This window comes from Myotis lucifugus, unplaced genomic scaffold, assembly GCF_000147115.1.
Source record: "Myotis lucifugus unplaced genomic scaffold, Myoluc2.0 scaffold_335, whole genome shotgun sequence".
NCBI classification, from domain to species: Eukaryota; Metazoa; Chordata; class Mammalia; order Chiroptera; family Vespertilionidae; genus Myotis; species Myotis lucifugus.
In genome coordinates, this window is record NW_005871383.1 from 329,729 (window position 1) to 348,602 (window position 18,874).

The 18,874-nt window shown below is 46.2% G+C and overlaps 1 pseudogene; it reads right to left on the reverse strand.

Moving 5' to 3' along the window:
• Positions 1 to 11,135: 11,135 nt before the first annotated feature.
• LOC102421310 lies at positions 11,136 to 14,006 on the reverse strand (annotated as a pseudogene).
• Between the last annotated feature and the right edge of the window lie 4,868 nt (positions 14,007 to 18,874).

The following is an 18,874-nucleotide window of genomic DNA, read 5'->3' on the forward strand; positions in this document are numbered from 1 at the left end:
CCCAGTGTCTTATGTCCATTGGTTATGCTCATATGCATGCATACAAGCCCTTCAGTTGATCTCTTAACCCCCTCACTCCTGCCCCCCAACCCTCCCCGGCCTTCCCGCTGCAGTTTGACAATCTGTGTGAGGCAGCTCTGCCTCTGTATCTATTATTGTTCAAAAGTTTATAATGGTCTCTATTATCCATGAATGAGTGAGATCATGTGGTATTTTTCCTTCATTGACTGGCTTATTTCACTTAGCATAATGCTCTCCAGCTCCATCCATGCCGTTGCAAATGGTAAGAGTACCTTCTTTCTTACAGCAGCATAGTATTCCATCGTGTAGATGTACCACAATTTTCTCATCCATTCATCTACTGATGGGCATTTAGGCTGTTTCCAGATCTTAGCTATGGTGAATTGTGCTGCTATGAACATATAGGTGCCTATATCCTTTCTGATTGGTGTTTCTGGTTTCTTGGGATAAATTCCTAGAAGTGGGATCACAGGTAAACCCAGTTATTCAAGAAAGGAAGCTGTGCCCAGAGCCATATTCCAAAATAAGTCTCACAGCTTCCCTCTTGGTTCCAGCTTGGAGCTGAGTCAAGCTACAGTGAAGTTGTGGGGTTGCACATTTTTGGGGAGGACTGCAGTTCCTTCATTTATTTGTTTATTCATTTATTCATTCAACAGTTATTGAGAGTGAGGTAGTCCCCAGCCCTATTATGGGCCCTGGAACTTCATTGTATGACTCAGGTGATCATACTAATGACAGTAACACCAAGAAGGAATGCTTGCATGGCATTCATCAGGGCCTTTGCTCTTCTGGCTGCCATTCTTGTGCCAGTCCATTTATTCCTCACAACCCTGTGAGGGGGGCACTATTCATATTCCATGTTTACCACGAAGGGAACTAACGCACAGAGTGTGTGTGACTTGCTCAGGACCTCAGCTGCACAGGGTGTGAACACAGGCAGTCTGGCTCCAGCTTCCTCTTTTTATTTTTTAAAATATATTTTTATTGATTTCAGAGAGGAAGGGAGAAGGAGAGAGAGATAGAAACATCAGTGATGAGAGAGAATCATTGATTGGCTGCCTCCCTGCATGACCCTCATAGGAGATAAAGCCTGCAACCCAGGCATGTGCCCTTGACTGGATTCAAACCTGGGACCCTTCTGTCTGTAGGCCGACGCTCTGTGCACTGAGCCAAACCAATCAGGGCTCCAGCGTCCTCTTAATGACTTTGTTACACTGACAAAATCCAACAAGTAAATGGTCAGGATGATTTCAGATGTCCACAACTGCCAATAAGAAAATTGACCTGGATTTTGTAATGGTGACTGGGGTTGGAGTAGCCTTACATTCAATGGTCAGATAAAGGCTTTGAAGGGGAGGTCAATGGTGACAATAAGAGCCAGGACCTGCAGGAGGGGATTCAGGTTATCACCCACCAAATCTCTGTTGGGTTGTAATTTTCAGCTCAAGGCCACTTGTGGGCACTTTGTCCATGACCAAGCATGCACGTGCCTCACCCAGAGTCCCTGACACCACCCCAGGCCAATGCTCCTCAGTGAGGGGTGTTTAGAGTAAGGCACCTGGATATAGGCTGGAGGTGGGGTGTGGGGAGGTAGGGGCTGAATCTGTCAACAGCAGGATGCTGGGAATTTCAACCACTGGGTCTCCTGGTTCCTATACAGAAACTCACATTCTCACACATGCACAAAGACCCCAAATTCATGTGCACACAATTCCCTACTCAGGGTTCACCTGCGCAGTGCCTCACCTTCTCTGACACTCGGCAGAGATGTTCCAGACCCAGGCCAATTACCTGAAGCCAGGAAGCAGTCAGACCCTGGAAATGCAGAGGGAAGGATTTGTGTCAGCAGCTGCTTTTTACTAGTGGGACATGGGCAGTTATAGGAGATTATTTGGCATCTGACACTGTGGAGTTAAGCAGGACCCTCTTCACCTTCTGAAGGGCTACACGGATGGAGAAGCCCGGGCCCCACGGCTTCTGGTTCTCCTTGTGGAGGTAAAAGACAGCCAGAGAGCTGCTAGGATGGTTGTTTTTCCTTGAGCATTGGTTTCCAAAACTGGCCAAACATCTGGATCGCCTAGGGACCTCACAACGGTAAAGTAGTGAGCTTTTGATGCACTGGGTCCAGAGTGGAACCAACTTGACCCTATGACTCTGCCAAGCCTTCCAGGTAGCTCTGCTGGCACTACACTGAAGAGCCACATGAGGTGGTTAAGCATCCATCTTATATAAAAACTGCTGTTTGAAATTTTAACTCTACTATTTTGCTCCTGTAAATGCTTGCTTGCTTAAATAATAGGGAAAATAAGACTACTCCCATTTCAGAGAGGCCATAAACCTTCCCTGGACGAATTTATCAGTGCTGGCACCAGGCCAGGTCTTTGATTGAGGTCTTAAAGCCCCAGCACATAGGGTTCTTTAAGAACTTGCAAAGGGGACCAGGAAAACCGTTATTTGGGAGACAATGAACTGGAAAAAGTATAAATAGAGTGAGTTTCCTCCATGTTGGGGGGCTCAGAATTTGAAAGACACATTTTTCTCTGAGCCTGAGCATAATCATAATTAAGATATAACTCCCTTTTCTAAGCATTGCATGGGTTTTCTCCTCTCTTCTATAACATTAATGATTCCCTGACCGAGAAGAAAGCCAAACATGCTGGCCTTTTGGCCTCTGGTGAGTGGACCATGTTTGGGGACCAGGGGAGCCAGATAGGCCTCTGGGAGGCGCCACTCTGGTGATTTAGCAGAATTGAATTGTGGGACTCTAGGCACTCCCAGACCTCAGTCTAGGACTCGGCCAGCATTTGGAGAGAGTGGGCGGACACTTCTGGACCTGTCAACAGAAACTGTAAGGTAGGTGCCCCTATCAGTCAGGCCCACTCCGAGTGAGTGGAAGGGGGAGCTTGATCAACTCCCTGGAGGTCATTCGACTTCCTCAGGCAAATTAATCAGGAATCAGGTGGACTGTTTAAATTCTGAGTAAATATCTGGTAGAAGTCAAAAACTCTGACTGTCTGGTATATAAATGTAAGTGTGACAGTCTGTGTGAAACGAAAGCTACTTTGTGCAGTCTGGCTGTACACATGAGAGTATTTGTTATCTCTTTCTGTTGTTCAATTTGATTAAATATAGGGCAAACCCCGCTTTAGGGGGAAGCCTCATTGTGTATGGTGAGGCTGTCCCAAGCAACTGCTAGGAATTCTTTTCTCAAGGTTGTTCTTGCTCTCTATCATGGAGATAATTAGCCCCCTTAGCTAATGGAATTTCTGTCTATGTTTGTACAGTAGAGACTCTAATTTGCTTTTCCCTGATTTATGATTTTGCTGTGTTAGTTTAACATTTTGGAATTCTAGGGTTAATTTGTAAAGGTTGCAACCCAGAGAAGTTTAAACAAAGGCTTGTTTGGTTAAGATTGGTACATTTTCTCATGGGCTGTGTAGGGTGAGGGAGAGGGACTACTGAATTTTTATCATGTGGTTCCGAGACCTGCGACCTGCCTGCCCTTCCTGATAGATGTACAGTGGGTCTCTGTTAGGGGCAGCATCCACTCTGACTAGGGGAAGAGGAGACTTGAAAACTATTCTTCGAGTGTGAAATAGGGTGGTGGCGGTAGGACTTGCTGGGTAGGGTGGTAGGCTTCTCAGCTTGCTGAGATAGAGGAGCCCTGGGCTGGGGAACAGGGGGATGGTTGGAGAGATCAAAAGTGGTAAAGGAGGAGGAGTATTTGAGATCCTCTGGGGCTTAGAGTAAAGAAGGAAAATCTGGGAGGGAGAGCAGCTAAGGACAGAGTAAATGGTTAATACAGAAAAGTGGGGGTACCGGCAGGAAGAGGGAAGAGATAGGTTTCTGTTGATTTTTACTTATCTGAACTATGCTGGACTCAAGGCTGCTAGCTGCTCCTAAGCACAATAAGCTTTCTCTGCCCCGTTTTGTTCTCTTTAACCCTTCCTTATTAAATTAAAAATTGTGCCCTAACCGGTTTGGCTCAGTGCATAGAGTGTCAGCCTGCGGACTCAAGGGTCCCAGGTTCGATTCTGGTCAAGGGCATGTACCTTGGTTGAGGGCACATCCCCAGTGGGGAGTGTGCAGGAGGCAGCTGATCGATGTTTCTCTCTCATCGATGTTTCTAACTCTCTATCCCTCTCCCTTCCTCTCTGTAAAAAAAATCAATAAAATATATTTTAAAAATGCATAAAGAAGAATATAGCAGTTTTTACAAGACAAGTTTTAATTTACCTTCTCTTAGTAATCTGAGAAATGCTGGCTGTTTACTTTTTAGTAATCATTAAAGGATTAAGGTTTCTAAGAATAAGGAATTACTGAGTAGAAGGTCTGAAGCAAGGCTATGCGTTTTTAAAGGACATACAAAAAAGATTTGAAGGCTAATTTAGAAGTGTAAAATTTATAAAGGTTGTGTATGTAATAAGAAGGAGAAGAGAAATGTTAAAAGGAAAATAATCAAATAATACAGGCCAGTAAGCCAGGAAGAGTAAATAATTTACATTCTGCCTCCCTAAACAGAGGGTAAATAATTATGCAAGGGCGTACTGATAAAAGAAATCCAACAGTTACTGTTTTGTTCTGGAGAGTCCATAAAAAGGACTGGTAAGGAAAATCAGAAGATCTTAAAGCAGGTCAGTATATTTTTCTCCGTATACAATTCCTCCAAAATTTGGCAATACTTAATAAATCATGACAATACATTTCTTTGCATAAATTCAATAAGACCAGTTTCCAACAGTGGTTTTATTAACCGAAAACTTTGACTGGAGTATCATGTTTTAAAGAATCCTGTCTGAGCTCTGAAGACTTGAAGTCAATAAGAGTGCGATGGAAAAAGACTGGTATCTTGCTTGGTAGCCCTGAAAATAACTGGCGCTGGAGCATCAGGCCCATACCCTACCATCACTGGTGGTTGGTCAGAGTAGAAGGGGAGCAATAAGATCACCTCTGCATCCCTGCAGAACCCCCATGCACTCTGGGCTGCAACGAGTAGAAGGGCTGCTGAGATGGGCCTTGAAGCCTAGGGCATGGGCATGGGCAGAGTCACTACAGGTGAGGAATTCACCTAACTCAGCAGATACTGCAGGCGGGCCTGACAGCAGCTGGATGGCTTGGCTTCCTGGTCCTATGGGGCACATAAGATTCAATCATGAAATTCCAGCAAAGGTAGTCAGTTACCATTCTTGTTACTCTTATCCAAAGAATCAGACCAAATAGATTACAATAGATAAATTAGTCTTGATTTGGCTCTTTTAATAAACAGAGCGGTAATTTTAAGGAGAAAAAATTTATTTCAGTAGGAATTATTATAAGTGAAATATTTTCTTTCCCTTCCACCAGACCATTTGTTGTAACTCTTACTATTCTAATTGCTCAATAATACTAAATTTTATAATACACTTTGTCTCTGCCAGGTCACAAGCCCACCTCCTTCTGTGCCCAGGCCTCATTGCCCCTCTGACAGACAGCAAGGATCTCTTGGCTCTGAGAGAAACCTCTGACCCACCTCAGCAGGAAGTAATTACAGAAGAAATCCAACGTCCATTTTCCCTAAAAGAATTCAAAGCCAGGATCCTTGAGGTAATATATTAGGCAGTAAGACAGACATGAGCAGAGCAAGGATGATGGGCCAAGTGGTGCTACCAAATGTAACTAAGTCTTTCCACCTCTACCTATGTGAGACAAGGGGAATCCCCAGAAGCAAGAGGAAAATAGGCTGCAGATGAAGCCACCTGGGGAGCGACCCTAAAACCAGTGGGGCCTCTACAGATTCTAGTAACTCTTCCAGACCCTTACCTACCCACCTCATCAGCTTACACAGAAACCCAATCTAGAAAAGCTGAATCTATAACCAATCTTTACTCGGGTTCTTACAGGCTTTACAGTCCACCCAGAAAGCAGTCCAGAAGCACGTCCAAGATGCTCTGCCTGTACCAACTTCTGATCCAGTTCATCCCTTCCACCCTGGTGACTCTGTTTAGGTAAAGAAATTTTCCACTCAAGGACTGACTCCTACCTGGAAAGGACCACCCCCATAGCAGTCAAGATCAATGGGATCCAAATGTGGCTTCATCACACCTGGCTTAAGACAGCCCAGGAAAAATAGAGAGTCCAAAACTCTTTGGACCCTCTAAGATTACTCCTGGCCCTCATTCCAGTCCCTTATCTTATAAACAGGGCCACTAACTTTATTTAGCAGAAAACTAATTACATCAAGCACATAGTTCTCAGGGGTCAATATAACTCTGTCCCCAACAATGACCCAAAAGAGTCAATGATTTGACTCATGTACATAAAACCAGTGGGAAATGAAGCATCCATCTTATATAAAAACTGCTGTTTGAAATTTTAACCCTGCTTTTTTGGCTTCTGTAAATATTTGCTTGCTTAAATAATAGGGAAAATAAGACTACTCCCATCCTAGAGAGGCCATAAACCTTCCCTGGATGAAGTTATTGGTGCTGGCACCACGCCAGACCTTTGGTTGAAGTCTCAAAGCCCCAGCACATAGGGCTCTTTAAAAACTTGCAAAGGGGACCAGAAAAACCCTATTTGGGAGACAAAGAGCTAGGGAAAGTATAAATAGGAAAGCTTCCTCCATGTTTCTTGGACCAGAATTTGAAAGGCATTTTTCTCTGGACCCACATGTAATAATAATAAAGTGTCACTCCATTTTTTGAAACATTGCTTGGTTTTCTCTGGTCTTCTGTAACTCAGGGTTAGAAACACAACATCACGTTGCAAAGTTCACTTCCTGACATCCCCATGATGACATTCGGTCACTTCCTGGTTATTGGGAAATGAATCCCTGATTCTTGGCAGGTTTTAATGCACAGATCAGTTATACAATTAGGACAAACAACCTTCCAGGTCAGAGGCCCTCTGCCACCTGCAAATACAAGTCCAGCTCTGACTGTGACCTGGCACAGGTGGATCTCTGACGGCCACACAGAGGGAAGCAGGTTGCCCAGAGCACAAAGGAGGGCTGAGGAATGTGAATGCCAGGCCACTAGCCAGTACCCCATGTCCCCATCCTCTGGTGTGGGCATGGCTGAGAGTGAGAACAGCAGAGCCTTAGGGCTCCAAAGAAAGATGATTCTGCAGGAATGAGGCCCTGCAATTCCAGGTGCAGAGCCAGCTGGAGCCAGGTCTTGAACACTGCAAGCTTTGGCACCTGTTTCCCTCCTGGTAGCAGAAGCAAATCACATTGGCTGAGTCTATACTCCCTCAGGAGACTGTTGACTTACATGTACTTTAAATTCAAGATTCCCATCTTGAGAGCAAGGTGGACTCGCCATTCTAACTTACTTGGTCTGGATTTCTATGGACTTGAGAAATAGATGATCAGTGTTCAGACCACAGTGACTTTGGACAAAATGGCAGGTAGCAAAGACTGAAAAGTTCTGAGATCCTGTGAGTTTGCTCCTGGAATGGGCCCACGGATCTGAATCTGTGTGACCATTGACTCCTCCAGCTTTAACAGGGAGAAGTCTTGACAGAGGAATTTAGATAGAGATTGAGGCCCGGGGAGCTCACATGCCACTCAATGCTTTAGGAGGGAGATGCTTGCCAACTTTGCATTTCCCACCAACCTACTGCCTCTCCTCCAGCCTCAACATGGCACAGACACCCAGGCCTGGTTCTCCCTTGGGCACAACCCTGGAGTCAGAGCCCAGGCTCCACAGATGTCTCCGCACCAGCCTCATGTCCAGGAATGTACTGAGCCATGACCTTTGGGTCCTCACTCTTTGCAAGAGGCAGCAGAGAAAAACTGCAGCTCAGATAGGCCTGCCAGTTTCTTGGTCCAAAAGCCAGCCTGGGGAGGGACATGGCAAACAGTGGGGCTCAAGAGGTTCCTCAGGCCTCCCCATTCCAAGGGGAATGTGCTGCTTAAGGCCCAAATGTCTGTCCTTGGAGCCCCTGGTTTCATTAGGTCCCCTGTGCAAGAGATGTCGTCATCCCATAGCCCTGGGAGAAGGGAACTGCCAGCCCTTAGCCGGTGAGGGAGTGAGAGAGGCTGTCTGGAGAGTCTCCTTGAATCCATATGTCCCTCTTGTTCCAGGTCCTGGGAAGCCTGGATTAACTGTAGTTACTATCTTTAGACCCTCATGAGAATCCTGTATCTTTAGATTTATGCCACCTTCACAGGAGCTAACTTGCATAGGTCCCCCTATTGCTGATAAGAATTGGGAAGTGAATTTCAGGGAGGTGGTGGCCTCAATCCTAGTTCGAGGCAGAATGGTGGCAGTCAGATGCATTTAGAGAGAGGAGCTCTGAAAAGAGGATCAGGTGCAAGGTCAGGGGAAGAACAGGCAGAGGAGAAGGCTGGAAGGGGAATGGAAGAATTTGAGCTTGTCCTATAGATTTTACTGTTTCCCTGACAAGGGGATGGCCATTACAAAGGAGGAAACAATCCATGTGAAGTAGATTACAGTCTTCTACAATTTTATATCTAAAGACACTGTCCTTCATGCACAGTACAAACCCAAAGACATCCCCCTCAAGATAGAGCACGACCCCACTGCCCCCTACAAAAAATAAAATTATATAATGGTTACCAGTCTGTTTTCTCCTTGTTTTCTTGGCTGTGGAAAATTTAGGCCTTAACTCTCATGCTTGGTTGCAGTAATCTTTCTTTGCTGAGTCATCATATGTGTATCTTCCTTTCTTCTTGAAAGTTTCTGGTCTTTCCTTTTTCCATTTGCCTTGGCAAATGGTTTGATAGGTGCCTCTAAACATGAAGTAGTCTCCCACTCCTCTGGTAAGCAGAATGGACTTTAATTAAAAATAGAGAACTGTTCTGCTCGAACTCACAAAAATTACTCTTGGCATTGCCCCCAGGTGCAGTGCTTGAAGGAGAGTCTCCTGGGATTGAAAACACAGTGATGTGACAGTCTAGGTGTGCTAGAGACCAGGTCCTGCCCTGTCACCCCTACTTTATTACCTTTCAGCATTTCCCAGGCCACATCTCACCCCTGCCGTACAGTCCTGCAGGTGGAGGCACCTGGGAGAGGCCCCTCCCTACATACACTTCTCATATCCAATCCATGCATCCATGTGGGGATTTTTGGGGGTGTACCCATTCAACAAATACTCATCAAGCACTTTCCAAGTTTAGGGTGCTCTCTCTGGTAGTTCAGAATCAAAGAAAAACAGAATAGAAAACTAAGTTTAATAAAAACATTTTTTAATTGAAGTTTTATTTTTTAATACATTTTATTGATTTTTTACAGAGAGGAAGGGAGAGGGATAGAGAGCTAGAAACATTAATGAGAGAGAAACATCGACCAGCTGCCTCCTGCACACCTCTCACTGAAGATGTACCGCAACCATGGTACATGCCCTTGACCGGAATCGAACCAAGGACCCTTCAGTCCGCTGGCCAATGCTCTATTCAATGAGCCAAACCAGTCAGGGCAATAAAAACATTTTATTAAGTGCCCTTTGGCACATTCATGAACTATTTGGTGAATGGCCTCGAAGTGGAGCTGCAATTCACTCTCTCCCCAGTTTGCTGCATGGGTTCTGCAGCATCTCAGCTCCACTGACCCTGAGATTGCTACAAACATGCATGGTCCTGAGCAGGCCTGTGGGCCCACAGCATCAGAATCCTGCTCAGAGGGGGTTTGGTTGGCCAACTGGTTGATGCTGCAGCATTTCACCCACAGGGTGTGAACTCACCATTGGGGGAGTTTTTCCTCTTGTGTCTACTAATAGTGGATCCATTGACCTATAATGGGATGAGGATGTCTCCGTAGGGAGGGAACAGTGACCATGGACAGACTGATAGTGCCCTGTGAAGAGGGAGGTCAGGAGTCTGCCTGACCTTTTGCCCCCACAGTGATGCTGGCAGGGGCCATATCAAATCAGTGTCCTAAAAGTATGCTGGGAGGAAAGGCTGTCTTTTGTCCTCAAGATTACCCTGGTGGCAATAAAGAGGCCACAGCCACTTGGGGATTCCTGGGACTAATCATGGTACCATGTTCGTGTGGAAGCAAAAGGGGTTCATAACCTCCCAGGGTGATCTGATCATGGATTTCTAACTGGGCAGATCACAGTGAGTAGTCACACTCCAGGCATCTAGTGTTTTTCATAAAAGGGTGAACACACCTTTGAACTGCCTCTTTTCAGACCCCTGAAGAGAAACCACCCTCAAGAGAGCACGGAATCTCGTCACCTACCCTGCAATCCATTCCCTGCCTGGCTTTCCTCCACCTTCAGTTTTCTCCCTTAGTTCCCTCCTCAATTCCAACTGCACAAAGGAAGCTACAAACTGCCATTCTGAGAAGCATTTTCTCAGGCTGTTTTCTAGCTTCCTGGTGTATCCTCTCTTTGGTTCGGATAAACTTTTATAAACATTCTCTACAGGTTTGGACTTCTATGGACATTGGATATTGCGAGGTGTTACAGTCGGTGAAGGGTTTTCTGGTGCAGCACATGAGCAACTAAAGACATATCCATGTCACAGATAGCACTGGGCTAGCCATGGGGAGGGATCGAGGGCTTCAAGTGGTGGCAGCACTTGGACAAAAGGAATTGGATCTCTTGGAGGCTGATCCGCTGCTGACTGACACAGATGTGGCCCTTCATGGGTCCCTGTGATGGGCCGCAGTGTCCCCGCTGAGAAAGGACAGGGCTAGACTGGGCCTTTTTCAGGGTTTGACTGTGACCCAGTGCTATGCTCTTAGGCAGTGGTTCTCAACCTCTGGCTTTTAAATACAGTTCCTCATGTTGTGACCCAACCATAAAATTATTTTCGTTGCTACTTCATAACTATAATGTTGCTACTGTTATAAATCCTAATGTAAATATCTGACATGCAGGATGGTCTTAGGCGACACCTGTGAAAGGGTCGTTCGACTACCAAAGGGGTCGTGACCCACAGGTTGAGAACCGCTGCTCTTATGCAAGACAGAGGGTGTCCTCTGCCAAGAACTGGACCAGAAACCCTCATGTCAGCCTCTTTTTACTCCCTAATCCCATAATCAAATCCATCCCTTCATTTTCCTCCCATTCCCACCAGGTCTGGGCATGAGAAAAACATCACTGAAATTTCTTTTAGGGCAGCAGAGAGCTCAGCAGAGCCAAGGGGGGGCTGAGGAACTGCCATTTCAGGCTGGGAATTCACAGAGGCCACGAAGGAGGAAGAGCAGGAGATGTCATTCCAGAGCCCATTTTTCTAAAGGCACACAGTCCTCCCGTGAACCAAAGTCATTAGGTTCACCCTTCTTCCAGTTGCTATAGGTCAGCCTCCCTCCTGTCACATACACAAACTGGCCTTCGGTCGCTTCATCTGTGATGCCCAGGAAGGCATGGTCATTGGCCATGTCTATGATGGCTTTGTTCTCCTCGGCGTTCTTGGGGGTGGCCACAGTGGCCTGGAGCTCAGTGCACAGAGCCTTCACTTTGGAAAAAGGCATCTTTTCACCATTAGTCACATGGAGCTTCTTTCCAGATCTCTTGCCCAAGGAGAAGGTGTGCACTGAAATCACAAAGGACGGGTGGGATTGACTTGGCCTGGAGCCCAGGCCAGTAGGTGACCACGCCCTTGTCGGGGAGTCAGGACTCTGAAAAGGAGCCCATGTGCAAGCCCCTCAGGTCAGGTCCTAGTGAGGGGGAGCTCCTCAGGGTAGGGAAGGCCCTGGCAGAGAGCCCCGCCTCTCTGGGGGAGCCTGTCCTGGAGACAGTCCCCAGCACAAACTGCTCTAGTGCAGGTGGACAGGGAAACAGTCGTGGGCCCTGCTGCCAGGCTTGGACCCCAGGATAGAAAGGGGCAGGGACAGCCGTCTGAGAACAGCGGGTGCTGAGGAAGGAGCAAGGATGTGGAGGCAGCAGACCTCCATGCAAGCTTTTCTTTGCTGCTTCCCACCTGGGTGATGCTGAATGAATTGTCTACAAATCCTGGACCTATTTTCTCTCACTTGTAAATTAAATAAGCATAATGCTCACAAACAGCAGTGTTGAGAGGACAGAATGAAACCATATTATGAGAAAATGCCAACCTCGCACAGGCCCTGGTATATAATACATGTTCACTACTGTTAGTTCTCTTCCACCTCCTGAAAGCCCAGAGCGCTCAAGGACCAGGGAAGAGCGGGAACCCAGTGGGGCAGGAAGAGGCTTACATTTTTGATGCGGTCCAGTTCTGCCTCCAGGCTCCTCAGCTCTCTCTAAGTTAGCCAGCTTAGTCTCCGTAACTGCAAAGCAACGGGAGAAGGGCATATATTGAGAAAAAGACCCTAAATTCAAGAACAGAGTATTTTTGGGGGGAATAAAAGCTTATTAAGAAGTATTCTTATTCCAGAAAAATATGAAAACAAAAGGAGGTGATAAAACAAAACATCTGTATTCCTGCCTTCTCAGACATAATTCATAACTTTTATAAACTGTAACTCTGAAACAGCAACAACGGTAACTTGCAATCTGTATTCTTTTCTCTGGATCCTTTTCTTCACATACTGCTTAAATACTGCAATATTATACTCATTTATAGGGAAAAAATGAACTCATTCCTTTTGAAAAATTTTCTTAATCATGCATTTATTTCTTATTCCAGGTGAGCTCTTTAATCTGTATTATGAAAACCCGTTTGCCATGACCCCGACCCTCTGTAATGACCGAAGACTGGTCACCTGGAGACTGTGTGCACTGGGAGGTGCGTGTGAGTGGGCGGGGCTGCGTGCCAGTGGTGAGGTGTGTGCGGATGGGCGGGGACTTGATCTGGGTCTCAAGGAGCAGAGGGACTTGACTTGACTCTGGGTCTCACAGTACCCACAGTACCGAGGGACTCGGGGGTGTCCTGCGGTGTGGTGGGGTCACTAGTATTCGTATAATTGTGATGGGCCAGTGAGCAAATATTTATGTGAGTTCATCATTTTATTTTTGTTGTTACTAATTATTTCACTTCAGATTAATTTATTTATTTACCCTATTCATTACTCTATTGCCCCAGGGATCTTATGAAGCAGACCATCTTCATGCCACTCTTGTGACAATAGACTTAAACCCAACTCCCGATGGGACCAGTTTCCTCCCGCGCATCCTGGAGCCTGGCATTGGCTGCTCCAGCTGAGGGAGCTGGTCCATCTGCAGGGGCCACGAGGGGTGGCCAGCAGGGTTGCAAGTCTGTTCTCAGGAGCCTGTGGGAATCCCTTCAGGCCCCAAGTAGGACTGGGAGGAGTGAGAGTGCTGGGTCAGGAAGCAGAGGGGAGGTCTGCCAGTGGGGCAGCAGAGAAGGGCCCCTCCCACCTGGCCCTCCAGTTCCCGGGCTGGTCCCCTGAGCCCACGCCCTGCTGAGATGAGCTCCTTAACTGAACTGTCTCCACGATCTCCTTTTTGACCCTTCACTCCTGGCGGCCCAGGAGCCCCTCTACTTCCTAGAGGCCCCAGTTTGCCTGGAGGGCCCTGCAAGCCTCGGAGCCCTGCCCTGTTGGAAGATGAAGGACATGTGACCCAGTGTCTGTCACTCATTCTCTTCCTCCAAAAGGTCAGCACTAGATTCACGTTGACTCCAGAAACCACAGCAAACTAGTGGTGACCTGAGAAAGAAAGACCTCCTGCCTCCAGTTCCAGCTGCCCGGGCTGCAGATACCGCCTCTTACAGACAAACACACACCACCGATTCCCGCGTGGAAAGGTGGGAGCCAGGTCACAACAGCGTCTTTGTTTAGGAGACAATGACAATGTACAGGAATTATCCTGAGTGATTCAAGCCCATCATAATGTAAGGGGAGCCTGCTCATGGCTCTGTCCCAGACCCCTCTGGGGAGTAAAGATTCAAGAAGTCAGACCAGCCTGGGTACCTGGTTCTCCTTTTTCCCCTTGGCTCCATCTCGCCCATCTCTGCCTGGGGTGCCATTGGTGACCGGGATGCCACAGGCAATCACTGAGCAGGCCTTCTGGGCATCTTCACAGGTTGTGGGTTCTGAGAAGGACACTGTCACCACACACAGAAGGGTGGGAAGTGATACAAACCAGAACATGGTCCTCACCTGGTAGTGGAGAGAGTGAGGGAAAGAATTGCATCTCATCCTGTGTAGCCAACATCCGCTACCACCTCTTGTGTGTTGGATCCTGTGGTCCGGACAGCAGACACATCAGCTTTGACTCTGAGTTTCTCCCAGGCTACTAAGGAGACAGACAACTTATACATTCCATTATCAAAACCATATACGTTTTTCCAACTGAATTAGAATTCTTAATTCTTAGAATACTTAACTGGTAGTGACATCTAAAAGCAACTAATTACCATTTCTTGAATTGTCAAATTTATGAATACATTTCATAACTTCTAGAAACAGGTATTTTTCATTGGCAAATAGACTCACATTTTCAAGAGACATAGTTCAAATAAAGTACAAAATATATTCATTCAAGGATTCAAATTTCTTTGTTCTTACCAACTGTATGAGCTTTTAAAGTTAATTATTACCCAAGCCATTTTATTGACAACTTTTGTAACAGAGATAAATAACATGAACTTAGTTTTGTAAAACCAGGCAAGACAAACTTGTATTTTATATTAATAACTTTGAAAGACCTTCACTAAACTTAAACCACCATTTGAATTCTTGGTGATTATTGCATTCCTTTAGTGCGTTGCTTAATTACCTAGTGACCTTGCCAACTTTTAAAAAGGCTGGAGATGAGGGAGGGTATTAGGCTTGGACACCTTCCACCACTGCAGTTTTAAAAGTGTCAGTTTTTTTAGGATAAACCAAGATGGCGGCATAGGTAAACACTGGAAATTGCTGCCTCACACAACCACTTCAAAAATACAACTAAAAGACATAATGGACATCATCCAGAACCACAGGAAGGCTGGCTGAGTGGAATTTCTAAACTAGAAGGAAAGAGAAAAGCATACTGAGACTCAGAGGAGGTGCGGTGCTGAAGGAAAATACAAAGGTGCGGAGGTGCATGTGGAGAGGGCTAGCGGCTGAGGACACGATTGTCTTTTTCAATTGGGAGGGAGTCTCAGGCTCTGAGCTCCAGTTCCGGGCGAGTCTCTGGGGACCCAGACTCACACGGGGGAAACGGAACTGTCTGGCATCGGTCGGAACTCGAGGGCAGCTTTCTCTCAGAGGCACTCTCAGCGATTGCCAGGACCTCTGAAGGCAGGACTGAGAGCAGTCATACTGCTCGCTCGGCCCGCTCTGTTGATCCCCTGGGACCCACCCCACCCAAGCTGTGCACGGAGGCTTTTGCATATGATAGGCCCGCCCTTTGTAATCTGAAATTAATTTAAGAAACTGCAGCTGCCCCAAGGCCCCAGGGCAACTTGCATTGCTTTACAGCTGGCTTCTGCTGGGTAGCCTCAGGCAGAGGCTAGATTAGCACCTCCTTAGATCCAAGAGCCAGTGTACCCGTGGTCAGAGTGGGACCATCCAGATTACAACTCCTCAGATCCATAAGGGACACACTCAGGGGGCAGACTCAGTGAGCACCAAAGCCCCACTGAAGCAAGTCTTGCCCCATAAGGGTGTCTTCAGCACAGAAGTTCTTCCACTGAAGACACAGCTGATTCTCACAGCCAATTGGCCTGGAGGTCAAATCCTCCCAGTTTTACCTACAACAATCAAGGCTTAACTACAACAAAACTGTGCACAAAGCCCACAAGGGGGTGCACCAAGAGTGTCTATCTCAGGTAATTGGGACACTTAGCACAGAAAGCCACTCTATCGACACAGCAAAGCATAAAAAATGCAGAGACAAAGAAACAGGACACAAATGACAGAAATGGAGGAAAGCAAACTACAGAAAAAGAGTTCAAAACCATGGTATAAGGTTTTTCAAGAATTTTCTAGAAACTGCCGATAAATGTAGTGAGATCCTCAAGAAATCTAGTGAGACCCTCGATGTTGTGATACAGGACCAACTAGAAATTAAGCATACACTGACTGAAGTAAAGAATATTATACAGACTCCCAACAGCAGACCAGAAGATCGCAAGAATCAAGTCAAAGATTTGAAATACAAAGAAGCAAAAAACACCCAACTGGAAAAGCAAAATGAAAAAAGAATCCAAAAATACGAAGATAGTGTAAGGAGCCTCTGGGACAGCTTCAAGCATACCAACATCCGAATTATAGGGGTGCCAGAAGAAGAGAGAGAGCAAAATATTGAAAACCTATTTGAAGAAATAATGACAGAAAACTTCCCCTACCTGGTGAAAGAAATAGACTTCCAAGTTCAGGAAGCGCAGAGAACCCCAAACAAAAGGAATCCAAAGAGGACCCCACCAAGACACATCATAATTAAAATGCCAAGAGCAAAAGACAAAGAGAGAATCCTAAAAGCAGCAAGAGAAAGACAGTCAGTTACCTACAAGGGAGTACCCATACGACTGTCAGCTGATTTCTCAACAGAAACCATACAGGCCAGAAGGGAGTGGCAAGAAATATTCAGTGATGAATAGCAAGAACCTACAACCAAGATTACTCTACCCAGCAAAGCTATCATGTAGAATTGAAGGTCAGATAAAGAGCTTCACAGACAAGAAAAAGCTAAAGGAGTTCATCACCACCAAACCAGTATTATATGAAATGCTGAAAGTTATCCTTTAAGAAGAGGAAAAAGAAGAAAAAGGTAAAGGTACAAATTATGAACAACAAATACACATCTATCAACAAGTGAATCTAAAAATCAAGTGAATAAATAATCTGATGAACAGTATGAACTGGTGATTATAATAGAATCAGAGACATAGAAAGGGAATGGACTGACTATTCTTGGGGGAGAAAGGGGTGTGGGGGATGCGGGAAGAGATTGGACAATAATCATGCACCTATGGATAAGGACAGTGGGTGGGGAGTGAGGGCGGAGGGTGGGGTGGGAACTGGGTGGATGGGAATTATGGGGGGGAAAAAGAGGAACCAATGTAATTGTCTGAAAAATAAAGATTTAATTAAAAAAATAAAATACAATAAAAGTGTCAGTTTTTGCCTCTCACAGTGGGGTGGGGCAGTCACCCCTACTGCTCCTACTGCCCACACAGAGTTTGGGGGAGGCACCAATTCCTGCACTGTCCCCGGGACCACAGCATCCTCAGGGCCCCCAGCAGAATTTAGGATGCTTAAAAGACCCATTTACTTTTTCTTTTAAAATACGTTTTTATTGAATTTAGAGAGAGAGAGGAAGGGAAAGGGAGAGAAACATCAATTGGCTAACTCCTGCGCACTCCCTACTGGGGATGAAGCCTGCAACCCAGGCATGTGCCCTGATGAGGAACTAAACTGGTGATCTTTCAGTTCATGGGATGATGCTCCACCAACTGAGCCACTCTGGCCAGGCAAGAGACCCATTTTCTTTATTTTCATTTCATTTGCCAGTGGCAGCTTTGGCACCACTGATTCCAGGTCCCAAAATAGTCCTATTGGAGTTTTCCAGGTGGTCCCCAACTGTCAATCAGGGCTGCCACCTGGGATTTCCCCAATACATTCACATCACCTCCCAACCTGCCTTGTTCTGCAAAGAGCTGAGGTCTGAGAAAAACATCAGTGTGTTGCTTGCTGATTTTATTTTTATGATTTCAGAGAGCAAGAGAGAGAGATAGAAACATCAATGATGAGAGAGAGTTATTGATTGGCTGCCTCCTGCACGCCCCTACTGGGGTCCAGCCCACAACCCGGGCATGTGCCTTGAACAGGAATGTAGCCTGGGACCCTTTGGTCCACAGGGCATAAATTCTATCCACTGAGCCAAACCGGCTAGGGCTTGCCTGCTGGTTTTAAAGAAATAAACCAGAGGACTGGCTAGGAAGGACCTGGGTTTATTAGACTTATGTGGACACCGGTGGGGCCTGCTGGTGAAGGTTTCCGCATCACAGGCTTTCACAGCTCATGGTTTAAGTCCAGAAATCAAAGCAAGCAGGTGTGGGCAGGGGTGGGGTGTACCTGTGTGCAAACTGTGTGAGATCAAAATGCCAGCTGTTTCCCTGCAGTTTGCAGTCTGGGCTCACACACTCACCAGGCTCCCAAGGTCCCACGGTCCACTTCCAGATGGCCTTCCTCAGAGTCCCACAGGGTGCGAGGCTCACATACCATACACTGGTATATGTTATGGGATATTTCTCAAAGCATAAAGGACTTGGTGCATATACCATGAAGCTAAGCTTAAAATAAGAACCTGAAGTTGGAGAGTTTTTAAAAAAATTTTAATGACTGAGGGAGGAAGATTAACCATAAGGCTGGCAAATTAGGGCCTTTGTTGACCTTTGCCAATGAGATTGAAATAATAGAGTAGGCACAGAGGCACTAGTGACTACAGTTGAGAAAAGAATTAAAGCAAGAAATTGAAAGTCTGCTGGAAATGTTTTTTGGAAGCAGCTTGATAGAGGAGGCACAGGGAAAGGTGCCACCTGGTGTGAATTCAAGGTACTGAGAGAAAGAATAAAACCAAAAAACCGCTCATGTGAACTTTGGATTATTGGGGAAGGAAAAAAGCTGCCAGATAAATTAGCTTTGGCTGAACCTTACTTTGGTTTGCTCTCTTAGTCTCCAAACTCCTTCAACACTTCCAGCTCCGCAAATGTCACTCTCTCCTACCTCAGAACACCTAGTGCTGCCCAGATGCACTGGCTGAGCTCTGAAGGTCTCTAACTCCCAGCAGCAGCCAGGACCCATCTACAGGCACGACTCACAGGCCTCCATGAGTTCATCTGCCTATCAAGTCTCTTCCTAATGCTTATCCTTCATTTTGGTTGGGGAGGCATGATCTATGCTGGAATCAAGTCAGAAACTCCCTCAGCCTGCACCTCAGCCATTGACTTCCCCAATTAAAAATCACACTTTCACCTGCTCTATGTTCCTCTGGGCATATTCCTCTTCTTAGAGCAGTGGTCTCAACCTTG